The sequence below is a fragment of the Eretmochelys imbricata genome, chromosome 2 (genome assembly GCF_965152235.1).
Source record: "Eretmochelys imbricata isolate rEreImb1 chromosome 2, rEreImb1.hap1, whole genome shotgun sequence".
NCBI lineage: Eukaryota > Metazoa > Chordata > Testudines > Cheloniidae > Eretmochelys > Eretmochelys imbricata.
The window spans coordinates 180,848,386-180,862,137 of NC_135573.1; positions in this window are offsets into that span (position 1 = coordinate 180,848,386).

The window sequence follows — 13,752 nt, forward strand, 5'->3', positions numbered from 1 at the left end:
TCATTTGGGATAGGCTCCTGGAGTCCTGTGGGGACATCGGAATCTCAGCTTTCATTTTAAAAATGTTTTTCCAGTTCTCACCATTGCCAACAAAAGCTTGACAACTTGATTTGACTGTAACCAACGAAGTGATATCTGCCTGAGTCTGCAGAAGCCTGAAACAAGAGCTCTGGAGATGTGAACTACCCCATTTATCTCAATGAGACACTAACACTGAAAACCCACTGCTTTGGAGATTCCCTACTGACACCATCTCAACAGAGGACTGTGTGTGTGTGTGTTGAGGATGGGGGGGGGGTGCGGGATGCTTGTTGCTATTACCCCAGCATGGCATGTCCTCTGCTTGGATTGGTCATGTCTCAGGCACTCCTCTGGGATGGAGCCCAATTTGTCTGAAGCCACGGAATGGTGGCTCAGCTTGCACAAAGATGAGGTGATGAGTAGCCCCCAGATGGCTCTTGTGTGCGAGCTGCTAAGACTAACACCACAAGCAGGGGCTGGGCCACAGTGCCCAATGGGGGGGATGTGCCTAGGGACCTAGGTTTTCTTAATCTGGTCCTGGCCACAGCAAGACAGAAATAAAAGGTCTGGAAAAGAGCGAGAGAGAGAGCATGAGATATGAGAACAAGCCCAAGAGAAGAGAGAGAGGTAAAGAGACAAGGTCTCATGCCTTATTTCAAAGTAGTGTTCTGCAATGATGCTTTTTGATCAGTGGAAGAAAAGTTGAGGCTGCTATAGTAACATGGGTGGTAGTCGTTTTCAGTTATTGCACAAGATCAACAACTAACAGAAGTCTGATGCTTTCCAGCCACGTCACCTCTCTGGCCATCCTCTAGTGTATTGCTCAATGCATTATGATACAATTGCAGCCCCTCTCGTAAAGTACAATTTTTCTCCCAGCTGAAAATGATTGAAAATATGTCGGCACTTTTCACTGAGCTGAGGGAATTTGGTTGGGATGTCTGAGGATAGCTAGCGTACTTTTTAAAAAGAGTTCAACCTGTCAGAGCTTGTTTGTGAGCTGATGCCTCATAAAGGAAAACTAGTGCTTTGTAGCTCTGAAGTTCATTCTTCTACACTGCGGTGTCTAGTCTGGATGAGATTTTATCATACAGGCATGGCTCAGTAATGTTGGTGTGAAGCCACCTTGCCCCAGGGTGAGCTCTAGGGGGCACTGTGCCTCCTCCAACCTCTAGGCTGCATGCCCACTGCTACAGCCCTTTGAGGGGTGTGGTTTATTCCCCCCTGTATGGCCAGATAACTCTGCTGGCCAGTGCACAGGGGATGCTAAGTTAAGGGTTCCTTGCACTCTCGAGGAAGTAGGGAGGGAGCAGAGGTTTTCACATGAAAGGGAATTCTGCTCAGCCCTTAAGCAGGCCATGTTATTTCCCCCAAAGTGCATGATTCCCTGTCATTGGGTTCATGTAGGGTAAATTGTGCTGTGTTGCACACATGCAATCCTACTGAATTTTGAATTCTTGTGGCATAAAAGAAAGATGTGGACATTTATATTTGTTCATTTGATTCCAATGACACTGTGTTTATTAGGTAAGTAACTGGAGGCAGGGATATACATTTTCCAGTTTGACTAGAGTGGAAAAAACCCTAAGGATTGATTGACTGTACTGTGGTCAAGCAAATCCAGTGTTGTCATGTTAGGACCAAAAATGCGATTATTATTTTTTTTTTTTTTAAACAAAGTACCTAACATTTTCCTCAAATGGTGATTTCCTTGTTAGCATTGTAGAAGCCAGAAAATGTTACCTTCCCACTTGCAAACTGAAATGGCGACATGCAGAAAATGGTCTACTAGGAAACTAAGCAAAGCTGCCAAAGTCATTTCTCTAGGAACTTTGAAGAGAGTCTTGTGACTAGTGATGAATATGACCTTTAATCCTAGAAGTGATACACCACTCAGTGTGCTCTCCCCTCCCCAAAACTCTTGCATCCACCTTGAAAGTTCTTTGTCCGACTGTACAGTAAAAGCTGTAAATCTGTACCCTTGTTTAGTGTGGCATGTACTCTGCCTCTAATCCAATTTCCCTTCTGTTTGTTCTCTGTACAGCCTCATTCGGCCTGACAGCTATTTAATAAACCTATTTGCTTTTCTTTGACATGAGGCAGAAGTGGTGGGTGTTGAAGAGCCATAAGGCCCTAGTGGACAATGAAACCCTTTCCCACTCAACACTCTTCCAACTCAGCACAGATAAATTGTGAAGAACTGGGAAATTAACCCATCCTATCTTCTTTAAGGGAAAAAAAATTAATGAGAGCAGCATGCATGGGCTGGTACATCTTGAATTCAAGTCTTTGCTTCTTCTTTCTGTACAAGAAACCCTCTTCCTGCTTCTTGACTGATCACCAAAGGGGTAAAAAGACAGAGGTACCAAGTCTTTCTAATGATCTTTTTGATTTCATCACACAGAAGGGAAAATACACTTAAGAATAAATACACAAATGGAGATACAAAGAAAACACTGTTGGGGTTCAATGCTTCGTACCAGTTACAGAAGTTCAGAGAATGTTAAAGAGCTACACATTCCTCTAATGTGTACATCACTCAGTTTGCTGCTTTGAAAACTGCCACATAGTTCCTATGTGTTTGTTCATCTCCTTCTCAGTATACCACTAGAGGTGTGCTGCGTATTGATCCCAGGGTGCAGCAGACAGGCTGTACTCACATGTACAATGGTCCCCTTGAGAAGAGAATGAGAGAGATCAAACGACACATGACAGATGTCAGTCACATCACTTAATGCACTCCTGAAGGCGCTCACATATTGTGATGATGAGGGTGACATAAGAACCCATATAGAATAAACTCCTTCATTTAATCAACATGTAAAAGAATCAAGCCATACCATATGGAAACAAGGTAAACTTTAAATTGCCAGCATCCAGGATATATTAAATATAGCCGGTACCAAGATATTGCTGTTATACCTGCAGTGCTTTTACTGATCTCTCATGTTATTTTCCATGAAATGTGTACTTCAGGGCTATGTGGAAGATTTAATCCCAACTCAATTATGTCCCAGTCAGAGAGAGAAGCATTTGGATTCTGGGAATATACAATTCGCACACCCTGAAAGAGTGCAAGCTGAGGGAGTGATTCCAAAATGGCAGCCATTTTCTGTTGTATGGAACGGACATGCCACTTGAAAAACGTACAGATAACTTCAGCCATTTGAAACCTTTGCTGGTATGCTCTTCATAAGTGGGTTTATTGTATTGCTGTTAGTTATTTTGTATTGCAGTAGTAGCATCAATAGCATGATAGTGAATGGGAGGAGATAGGTAGGGTGGGGACTGACTATGAAGGGCCTTGAAAGTGAATACAAACAGCTTATGTTTGATGCAATAGCAAAGGGAGAGCCAGTGGCATACTTCTATTAAACAATTTATTGTTGGTTGGCTGGTTTGTGATGCCAGAGGATACTCAGACAATAAATATACTGTTGACTAGAGTTGATCAAATTACTCGTTGCAAGTAATTTATCCATTCAATGTTGACATTTCTTCTGAATAATTCATTCATGAACAAAAAATATTTGACCAACTCTAGAGATATTGAAGTAGTATTTGGTGAATCATTTAATACACTTTTTTTCCTTCAGTTGACCAATAATTTTATTCACAAATAATAACTTTTTTCATTATTTGACCAGCCCTACCATTCACTTAATTCTGCTTGCAAGCAGCTGTCCTGTTGTTTAGAAAGTCATATTTCAAAGTAGTGGCATCACCTGCCCACTAATGCGTCTCCCCTGGGACTTATTCAGACTGCTGAGCAGCCTTGAACAGTTGCCATTTAAAAAAAAAAAATCAATCTGCCAGAAAAATGTTTCTTTCTTTTACCCCTCAGTTTGGGCTTTCCCTTCAAAATTGCTCTTGCATCAGGTCCACAATGGATAAGATTCAGTGCTGAGCCAGTAACGTCTTTTCTATATGTAAATGTCAAGATTAGGTCTGGTTGAAAATTATCCATCAAACTGTTTTTGACAGAAAATTGGGTTTTTGACAAAATGAATTTTGTTTTTGTTTTTTATTTTTTTAAATGAAAAGTGCCTGTGTTTTGTGGGAAACAAGTTTTCATTGGAAAAATTTTGGTTGAAAAATTGTTTTTTTTTTTTTGAGTTTTTTAGCTGAAACTGTTGGTTTTTGTCTTAAATGAAAAGTCAAAGTTTTTTCTATGGGGGGGGGGGATCTCAATTTCAGACCAGCTGTAGTCATGACTTTAAAGTTCAATATCTTGTCCTCCTGCAAGGTGAGAAATGAGAGCTTTAGACATTGAGAAGTAAAGATTCCCAGTTTCCCAAGGAGATACACAATACTCTCTCAGAGCCCACCCTAGCAATGGAAAATAGCAGACTTGAAAAAGTCTCTTTATTGACCCATATTTGAGATGGCTGCATTACTTGTAAATGATGCCCACACCATCATGTATTCCCTATGTCTATTTTCCTCATTTCAAGGAATGAAACAAAAACGATATTTTGAGAAATGTTGACTTCCAAACCTGCAACAACAACGCTCTTGAAGTTGCTGATTTTTTGAAGTTGTGAAGTCTCAGCCAGACGAAGGAGGTAAAGCTGTCGGATGTCATGTAGGAGAAATATCAATTGTGGCAGCACCTGTCCACAGTGAAAGGCAAAGTGGTATGCTGAAATATGTTAGAGAAAAGACTTGCTGGCAGATTGATGGAGAATGCTGACCTATTTCTGTAAACCACAATAAGAAGGGAGTTAATCAAGATCAGGAAGAGAATTCTTCTTCTTGAGGAGTCGCTCCCCACCTCCAATTAGCTGTTAGTTTAGGCAAACTAACATACATTGGTTAGGCCCTATCAGTCTGAGTGATGGTTTCTTGAGCAACTTGTATACTACAGTCTTCAGTGACAAGTGGCCCAGTGCTTATGCTGCTACCAATGGAAAACTCTCAGCAAGCCAGTGCATCTTCATCAAGAGCTACAGCTTACTTTCTTAAGCCAATAATGCCCCCTTTAAAATGCATGCATGAGTGCGCACGCACACACGTACCCAGATCCAGCACATGCAAGATTTTGTTATTTATATGCAGGATTGTGAATTTAATTTTTTTTTGTTTATATTGATCTCATTTTGTGAAGTTGTGTGTTTCCGTTTGAGTTTCCATATTATTTGTGTACTTGTTTAGTATCTCTTCCTTAGAATGACCTCTGTCTTAATTTTTTTTTATCCGAATACTTCTTATATTCTTGAATGGCAGGGAAAGGAATATACAGTGCAAAACATTTCTGAGTAATATAAACCCACAAATCAAAAGGAAAAATAAAAGCCCTCTGGAATCTAAACAAAGGCTATAAACAAGTGATAAGAGTGGGGGAGGACTTTAGGTTTTTAATACATTCCCAAAATAAGATCCCTTGTAAGATGCAGCCCTCTTGTTCTCACCCGCCCCCAAGACTGGCAGTTAGGGTCTCCAAGGCTGAGATGTCTCCCCACTGCACAGTCTCCATTTCAGTTCCAGAAATGTGTCCAACACCATAAATAAACCGAGAGAGCAGCCTTCTCCTCTGCTTTGCAGAGTGTTCTGCCTGCCTGGCAGAAATCTTTGTAATTGTTTTGAACCACACTAAGAGCCCCTTCATCGTGGAACCTCTCAGTGGACGTGTGCAACATGTTGACTTACAGTGGCAGGGTGTCTTTAGTCACACTTCCTTTGCCCTGTGAGCAATAATGCACATCCCACTTTCCACTGCCCTGATCTGACATTCTGGGAATTAAACCAGATAGAACATTGCCAGATTCTTTCTCTGGCCCATCAGCAATGGGAATCCCAATCCATCCAGCTAAATTGCAACTTTTAAATACATTGGGGAATTGGTCAGGTTGATGACGTGATCCAGTGGTAAAACACTAAATTCTGCCCTCAGTAACTCTTGAGAAACCCCGCTGAAGTCAATGTGGCCGTACAGATAAAATGGAAAACTTCATCCCTCTGTCCCATATGAAATGTACAACTTTAAACAGAGGAAGTTAATCTTTTTCACATTTTGAGCTATTTCATTAGCAAGCTTAGGAAATGAAGTACTAGAATCACCAATGTCCTATATCAGACAGAAAAAAAAAATCCTCTCATAAGATAAAATTTCTATTTGGTGGTGGTGACAGGTCCAATGTATGACAAGCCAGGGCACAGGTCAAAGTCTAGGATAAAACAATCTGGAATACTGTACCAGGACAACGTAGACAAACCAAGATACTCTGACAGACAAGATTTTTAACAGACTAGTGTATAGAAAAATGCTGCTGCTGTGGTTTATGCCTGTTACACCGTATGTATCTGCGGCTCAGTGTGTCATTACTGATACTACAAGGGTTGACACTACTTGTCCTCTTCCTAAACTCTTAGTTATGTGGAATTGTCATATTTTGGATGCTCGGAGATGGAAAGAAATGACAAACTTGCTCTTTCCCGCACAAGAGTATAATATTGGTAATTTTACTTGCAGCAGAAGCACTGGAATAATATCTTCTGCTATTTACACTGTTAGGGCCATACCTTGCATTGATTTATACCCTCATGCACTATCAATCAGCACTAAATTTAGCCAGGAGGACATTCTGCCTAACCCACATTGCTCACATTGGAAATTAGAATTGTATACTTGAGGGCAGGATTGAGCCTAAGTCAACAGTGCATGTCATGAATTGGGAAATGCAGCAATTCGCATTCAGGTCCCTCTGAATCTCACTGGATCCTCATTACCAATCACCACTAAGATTAGGTATTCTGGAGTCTATGGGCTTGATTCTCTTCTCACTTACACGTGTGTAAATCTGGAGTAACTCCACTGCAGTTCTAGTTACACTGCCATGAAATTGGTGTCTGAGGAGAATCAGACCCTGCCCTCCCTTTTTTTTTTTCTTTTCTATATAGCTTTTAGGTGGTTTGGTCACATAATAGGAATTCTACAAAGGTCCTGTCTAGCCTGCACACAGCAGAGAGGGCTTGCCATTTACAGTCCGCCTGGAAGTACACTGGAGGGACAACACTGAACACAGTAAATTAATTCTGCCTGCCTGGAAGAGCTGTTCTCTGCCAATGAGATTAAAATATCACTGGCACTAGAAGTTAGTCCCAAGTATATTTCTTTTCTGTCAGCAAAACATTCCCCTCTTGCCCTTTCTTATCTAATGGCTTCTCTTCATTCCAGCTCCCTGCCTCATTACTGCTGGGAGCCTAGTGGCTCAGACTCCAGTCTGGGATCCAGGCTGGGACCCCCACCAACAGTAACCCAGGGAGTCTATTGGCAGGCCAAGCCTACCCCCACATCCTTCCAATCCCCACCCCCACTCAGAACAGCTAAAATCCTATCAAATGTTTCAGGAGGTCTCAGCACTAATTAGAAGCATTATCACTTTGCAAAGAAATAACATGAGCACAGAAAAAGTCTCTGTTAAATGTCGTGGACATCACAGGATCAAACTGCCTTGACTGAAGTCAGTTAACATCTTTCAGCCTGTTTGCAAGGGTTGCTGCTTGCCTGTGTTAACAGAAGAACCAAATCTCCTGGATGTAATGCTATACGGAATTAGGCAAGATTCTGGTGTTTACTGTTACAATGAAAGGAAGTAAAAATATGCCCTCCGTGCATTCAACGTTTGGGCTAGAGGCCTGCAGAGGGAAGGGAAACTGAAAGATTGGGACCAAATTCTGTGATAAATATGGGACCAAATTCTGAAGCCTTTCTTCGGTTTTTGCTCAACCCTTGCTGAGGCAAATTCTTATCTATTACTTGTAATACTGGAACCCCTAGGACTTGCAGTCCTGGACCAGGATTCCTTGTACTAGGCACTGTACAGACCCAGAACTTAAAGACAGTCCTTGCCCCAAAGAGTTTAAAAGGGATTTGGTTCATATTTAAAATACCATATTTGGGATTTTCTCACCAAAAATAAGTAATCCAGATTATTTTAACACCTGGAAACATGCTGCGAAAGCCATGGGAACCCTTTAATGATTGATTCAACACACTCCATCTTTGTGACATAAAATCTCTGGGAAATGTACTTTGAAAGGTTTTAATTTACATAGGTATTATCTAGGTGACTATAATGAGGCTGGTGACAAAGAGACAACATTGTGCTGTAGAACAGTAAAAAGAGAGAGAGACGGACAACTGTAATGCAGAATTGTATAATGAGGGTGAGTGAGTAGTACTCCCTTACTACCTTGTTAGTTCTAAAGAAATGACAAACCAGAGAAGGCAGAAGGAAGAGTTGGGGCATGGAGGACGCATGCCCAGTAAGCTTACCCATATTTCTTCCATCATGGGCGGGGAGGGGAATGGACTATCTCCTTGTATCTGTAGTGCCCAACTTGAAGAGGCTCCTTTAAGGTGTCTCAAGAAGTGCTGCATAGCCATGGCCCTATAAGGTATTTAAGGTTGGGCACCAGAAACTGAAGTACACAAAATCTTGAAAATTTAAGCCTCCGTGTTCAGATTTAGTTTCAACTGAGAACCCGCAAACTGATTCAAAAGCTTCAGCCACTCACTTAGTAATAGGTTTCAGTGGTAGCCGTGTTAGTCTGTATCAGCAAAAAGACCAAGGACTCCTTGTTTTTTTTCACTTAGTACTGTACATGTTATTTGTATCAATCTTTCAAAGACCCTAAACACTAGTAATTATGGGTGATTCCCCTGAACTAAGATCTTGGTGTATGGATGGGTTTCTCTTTTTGTTGTGTAGCAAAATGACGCAACTACACTTATAGGAGGCAGTTTTTGATTTTTTTTTTCTTTGTTTTTGTTTCTTTGGGGGTTTTTTTTTTTTGGTTAAGATAAACCCCATTTTTAGAGGAGCAGAGATTTAAATTTGCCTCTACAGAATTATGTGCACTTTGCTATAGCATCCTTTTATTCAAGGTTAAGGCTGGTTAGTCAACTGTAGTGTGGAGAAGTACTAATTTCAAATAAAATGAATCTTTAAAGCGTCTGACAATGCCTCATACAGCACTAATGTGATGAACTTCTCTGCACTGTAGAAGTAAACATTCTTACCTGTTGTATTGTGGGGATATTGCATCACAGGGAAAACCAGAATTAGAGTTAATATGTAAATGTTATGCTGCATGCTAAAATAATCCACGCCACTAGCGAGTGTCAGACAAATATATTTTAAAGCAGAGGTTGTCAAATTAGGGGGTGGGCCTGCTGTGGGAAGGGGGAGTGCGTAATGTATGTTTGGGGGTAGGTGAGAAGCTTTAGGAAAAAATAAACTGACTGCGCACATTTTACCCACAGCAATGAATAACTAGCCAAGCTGATTCCTCCAGACATACCAGGTCCTCAGATGGCGCTGTGCATTTTGATGGATTTCTATTAAGCTTGCATAGCATCGTACAAAGTCATTGCCATCTGTACGTTAATCCGTTTGCTACGACGCAGCGTGCACGTTTAATTGTAAGCATCGACCACAATTGCAGTTTTGCTTTGTCTGTTATTACAATGGATTGTTGGCTCTGTTTGAATCAATGCCTTACTGTTTTTAATATTTAGTGAAAGTTGCATGTTTGTTTGTTTTTTAAATCAGTGTATGGACTTGTGTGGGGGGGCCCATAAACTACTTCAGGCACAAAGAAGTAGGGTGAGATCAAATAAGTTTGAGAACCACTGTAAAGTACCCAGAGATGGTCTTACAGCCACCACAACTTGGGGTAAAGTCTAACTACTTGCATGAGTTGACAGTTCTATGAAAGCCCACAATAAAAGTTTTCCACTTTCAACAGAGTGGGAGAGCCAGGTGCTGCAAATGTTGAATAAATAAAAAGATTTTGAAGCATTCCTGTTCTGTAGGATGAGACAGTGGTAGGGTGGTACCTATTTGTTGAAACACTCATTCAAGGACTAAGTCATCAATCCAGTCTAGCTCAATGAAACCACTGTAAAATCTTTTCTACGTGCTACATCTGTTCCTCTGACACTATTACATTTTCAATTCGAAACGTAATTAAAAAAACATTTTTAGAAAAGGAGAGGGGTCAAACAGTCAGATGATGCCTCATAAAAAATTAGATTCTAAGATATAGCCACCTCAGACATCAGCTTAAGCCTCCCATGGAGTTTCCGAATGTTATCTTACACAAATGCTAAACTCAGTCCTAATGCATTCACATTCCCCTAGAGAGCTAGAGTAACAGAAACAGCACCGAGAGATGGGGTTTTTCTCTTCCAGTATTTGGATCCACCGTCCAAGAAAGCAGAGACATATTTCTGTTGTGTGGCTGCGTTGCCTTGGTACTTGACCTGTGAAAGAGTCACTAAACGTTTGGCTAAAGGTAAATTTTGCAAACCTATTTCCTGTAACAGGATTGAAAGGTTTTGCAACTTGGCCTAGCTCAGGCTTTCCCTATCAACCAGCAGAATTCTCAGCCTTTTCCTGCCTGGCAGTTGCAGACAGTGAATTACTGATAGCTAGTCTGAAATCTGTCTCTTTCTCTGAGTGACTCCATAGCTACCTTGTCTGGCTGCACTTATAAGCCATGAGAGACTTATATAAAAAAAAAGAAATTAGGTCTAACCCCAGGTCTCTAGATTCCTGTGGGACTCTGAAAGGAAGCTAACTGGAAACCATTTGCTCCCTTTTCCTATTTCTTTCTTGACCTTATCCGAAAACAGCCTGCATATCTGTAAGTGGCAACTGTGGAAAATGTGCTCTGGCCACTTGGTGTGAAAGATAGGCAAGACTCCTAAAAAATCTTCTCCGCGGCTTATCACCTTTCTGCTGGCTCCACAGCAGGCTAGTGCCCCAGTGCCGAAGGAAACTGCTTGTCTGTAAGACTGGACAGGGCCTCATCAACAACTGATAAGATCCTCTGTGAACATACAGGCTCTTCAGGGCTTACTATCCTTTCAAATACCACAGAAGCTATTGCATGACACATACATACATATACACACACATATAGGACTACAGTTTTTTAAAATATTCTGGACCTCATTTTCCTTTCATACACATCAGTGTCCTTCCTCTGTCTTCAATGAAGTTACTCCTGATTTACACTAGTGTAAATATATGGTCCTATAGATTGCCAATTATAAAACACTGTAGGCTAATTCAAAGGGCAATGCTTCTGCCACCATGTTACCAAAAAATAATAATAATTATTCACCTCTCCACTAAAATAATATTAAATGGAATAGATGAGAAGGAAGAATGCATCTTGGAAAAATTTTACATTACATTAAAAATTGATCTGCCAGCACAAAAAAATAAATAAATAAAAAAATGTCAAGTTCTCTTAGATGAGGCCAGCAAGAGAATTGCTAAATCCTTGGCCCTGTCTCTCTTACAGTCAACACTTGTAAATACACAGATAAGCAGCACTATGGAGGATTGGTCACCAAATGGAATGTTCTCACTTTGTTTGGGATTTTGTAAACGTATGACAAATTCAAAAAGAACAGATTAAAATACCTTTTATTACAATTCAAGGGAGCAGAGTGGTTGGAGCAGGAGGAAGGGGAAACAAACTATCTGGCTCCCATGCTACAGCTCAATTTATTTTATTTTTAGTACTGTAAGTAATGGATTGATTTTTTAATAACAAGAAACTCTTAAGTTCAGAAGAAAAAGGTAGCCATTGATTTGATACCACATTATATACAATATCTTTCAAGCCAGCAGTCTCATACCATGGCCCTGATCGTGCAAATACTTACACAAATGAGTAACTTTACATGTGAGAGTACTCACATTGAACTCACGTGTGTGTTCGTGGGATCAGGTCCCAAGATAATTTCCAAGTATTGTATGGGATATTTAGACACACCACTCCCATTCAAAGTAAATGGAGAATGGAATGCTTAGTGCCTTCCACTCTGGAACTTGCTTTCCCCTTCCTCTCTCTAGGATGGTGTGAAAAAGCTCAGACTCGTTTACCTTAAGAGCAAGCTGCAAGGGCCATCAACTCTCCCTGCCTTTCAAAGAAGAGGTTAATTGAAGATGGTCTGGGGGCTGGAAATTGCCAGTGCTAGTGAGTTGGGTGGGTAAAGAAGGAATATAATTGTTACTTTAATTTGTAATTGCTGTATCATAGCTGCACATTTCACATGTGCCCTAGCACAGGAACATTTTGTATATTAGTTAGAAGATAAATGGGGCTTTTATAAAGGATAAAGTGAAAATACATAGTAAGATTGACATGCTGAAAAATATTTCCAGGATTTGCAGTTTGAAGAAATTAGCTTTCATGAGGGATATAAATAGAAAGAGGCTGAGGGGAGACAAAACAGAGAATGAGCCTTTATTTATTGTTTCAGACCATGAGATGCAAATTAATGTAGGAAGAAAAATATTTTCTATTTGATTCGGAGTAATTTTTCATGGAATTTTTTTTCCCTTTAAAGTTTCAAATGATTTTCCAGCCTCCAGAAGGTGACATTCCAAATCTAATTCTAAAGATTAAAACTTTCTCCAGATTATCCCATTTCCAGCAGGTAACAAACAAAAGGCTAACAGTTCGTGACAAAGAATAGAGGTGATACAGAATGATGTGGGTAATTAGATACTGAAGAGTAAGCAACCTTGATGTCCTAATACTCACATACTACTATATATCTTGCTGGGAAACTGAAATCAAAGATTTGTTAGCCCAGATTAATTGTTGGTCTTTTCGCCTCTGCCCTTGACCATCAACATGTAACTACCTTATGATCAGGGTTAATAGATGTCTGTAAGAAACATTTGGGGAAATTTGGGACGATGGTGAAAATATGAAGGCAGGAAGGATCATTGGGTTAGAAGTCAGGAGACCTGTGTTTGTTTACCAGCTCTACCAATGATTTCCTGTGTGACCGTGGTCAAATCACATTAGGGCCTGATTTTTGCAGCGGTACAGGGCTCTGGCAGGTCCGACTGACTTCAGCTGGAGTTGTGGGTGCTCAGCACTTCTGTAAAAACAGAACCTGAATCTCTCTGTGCCTCAGTTTCTCATCTGTAAAATGAGGATAATACTACTATTGTTGTTCAACATTTGTATTAATGTCTGTGAAGCCCTCAGATAACATGTTGATGGGAGCCTTAACTCTACCATTTTATAAACAGGTTTTCCTACTTCTCTCTTTCTTTTCTCCCATTTGGCTCCAACTCCCATCCCAATGGTCTGCTCTCTGCATGCTGAAATTATAATTGAAAGAAATATTTGGGTCAGCTGGGCAGCTTAGGGGTTATTTATTTACATATCTATTTATAACTGGACTTACTGCAGAGGTAGCTGAGTGCATTAAAAACAAACAAACACATCTGAGTCATTGTTAGAAATGGCTCAATAAAATCAATCCCTGTTAAGGGCTTGCCTGCTCTGATGGCAACTAAATCGAAATAAAACTTAATCAAAAAGTGATTAAGCCAAAAAGCCTTATAATACCGCTTGTAGGTTGCCAAACTTGGATTCTGGCAGATCGTCACGGGCAGTGAGTTTCCAGGGCAAAGGTTCTCGGCTGAGAACATTTTGCCACCAGTCCTGGAAAGCAGATCAATCTTACATGCTTTGACCAGATATAGGGAGAGAAATAGCATCCCAAATAATGTGCTGTTGCATCATGCAGGGGATCCCACCTTCATTTTAAGTACTACAGCATTCTAGGCTAATGGTTACCACTCCACTTTTTCCTTCCCAGCCTATGGCCAGGTTATGGGGATGCTGGTGGAACTGTGCATATAACTGATTTTTTTGATTCACTGGCTGTACCAAAAAATTGGTGGA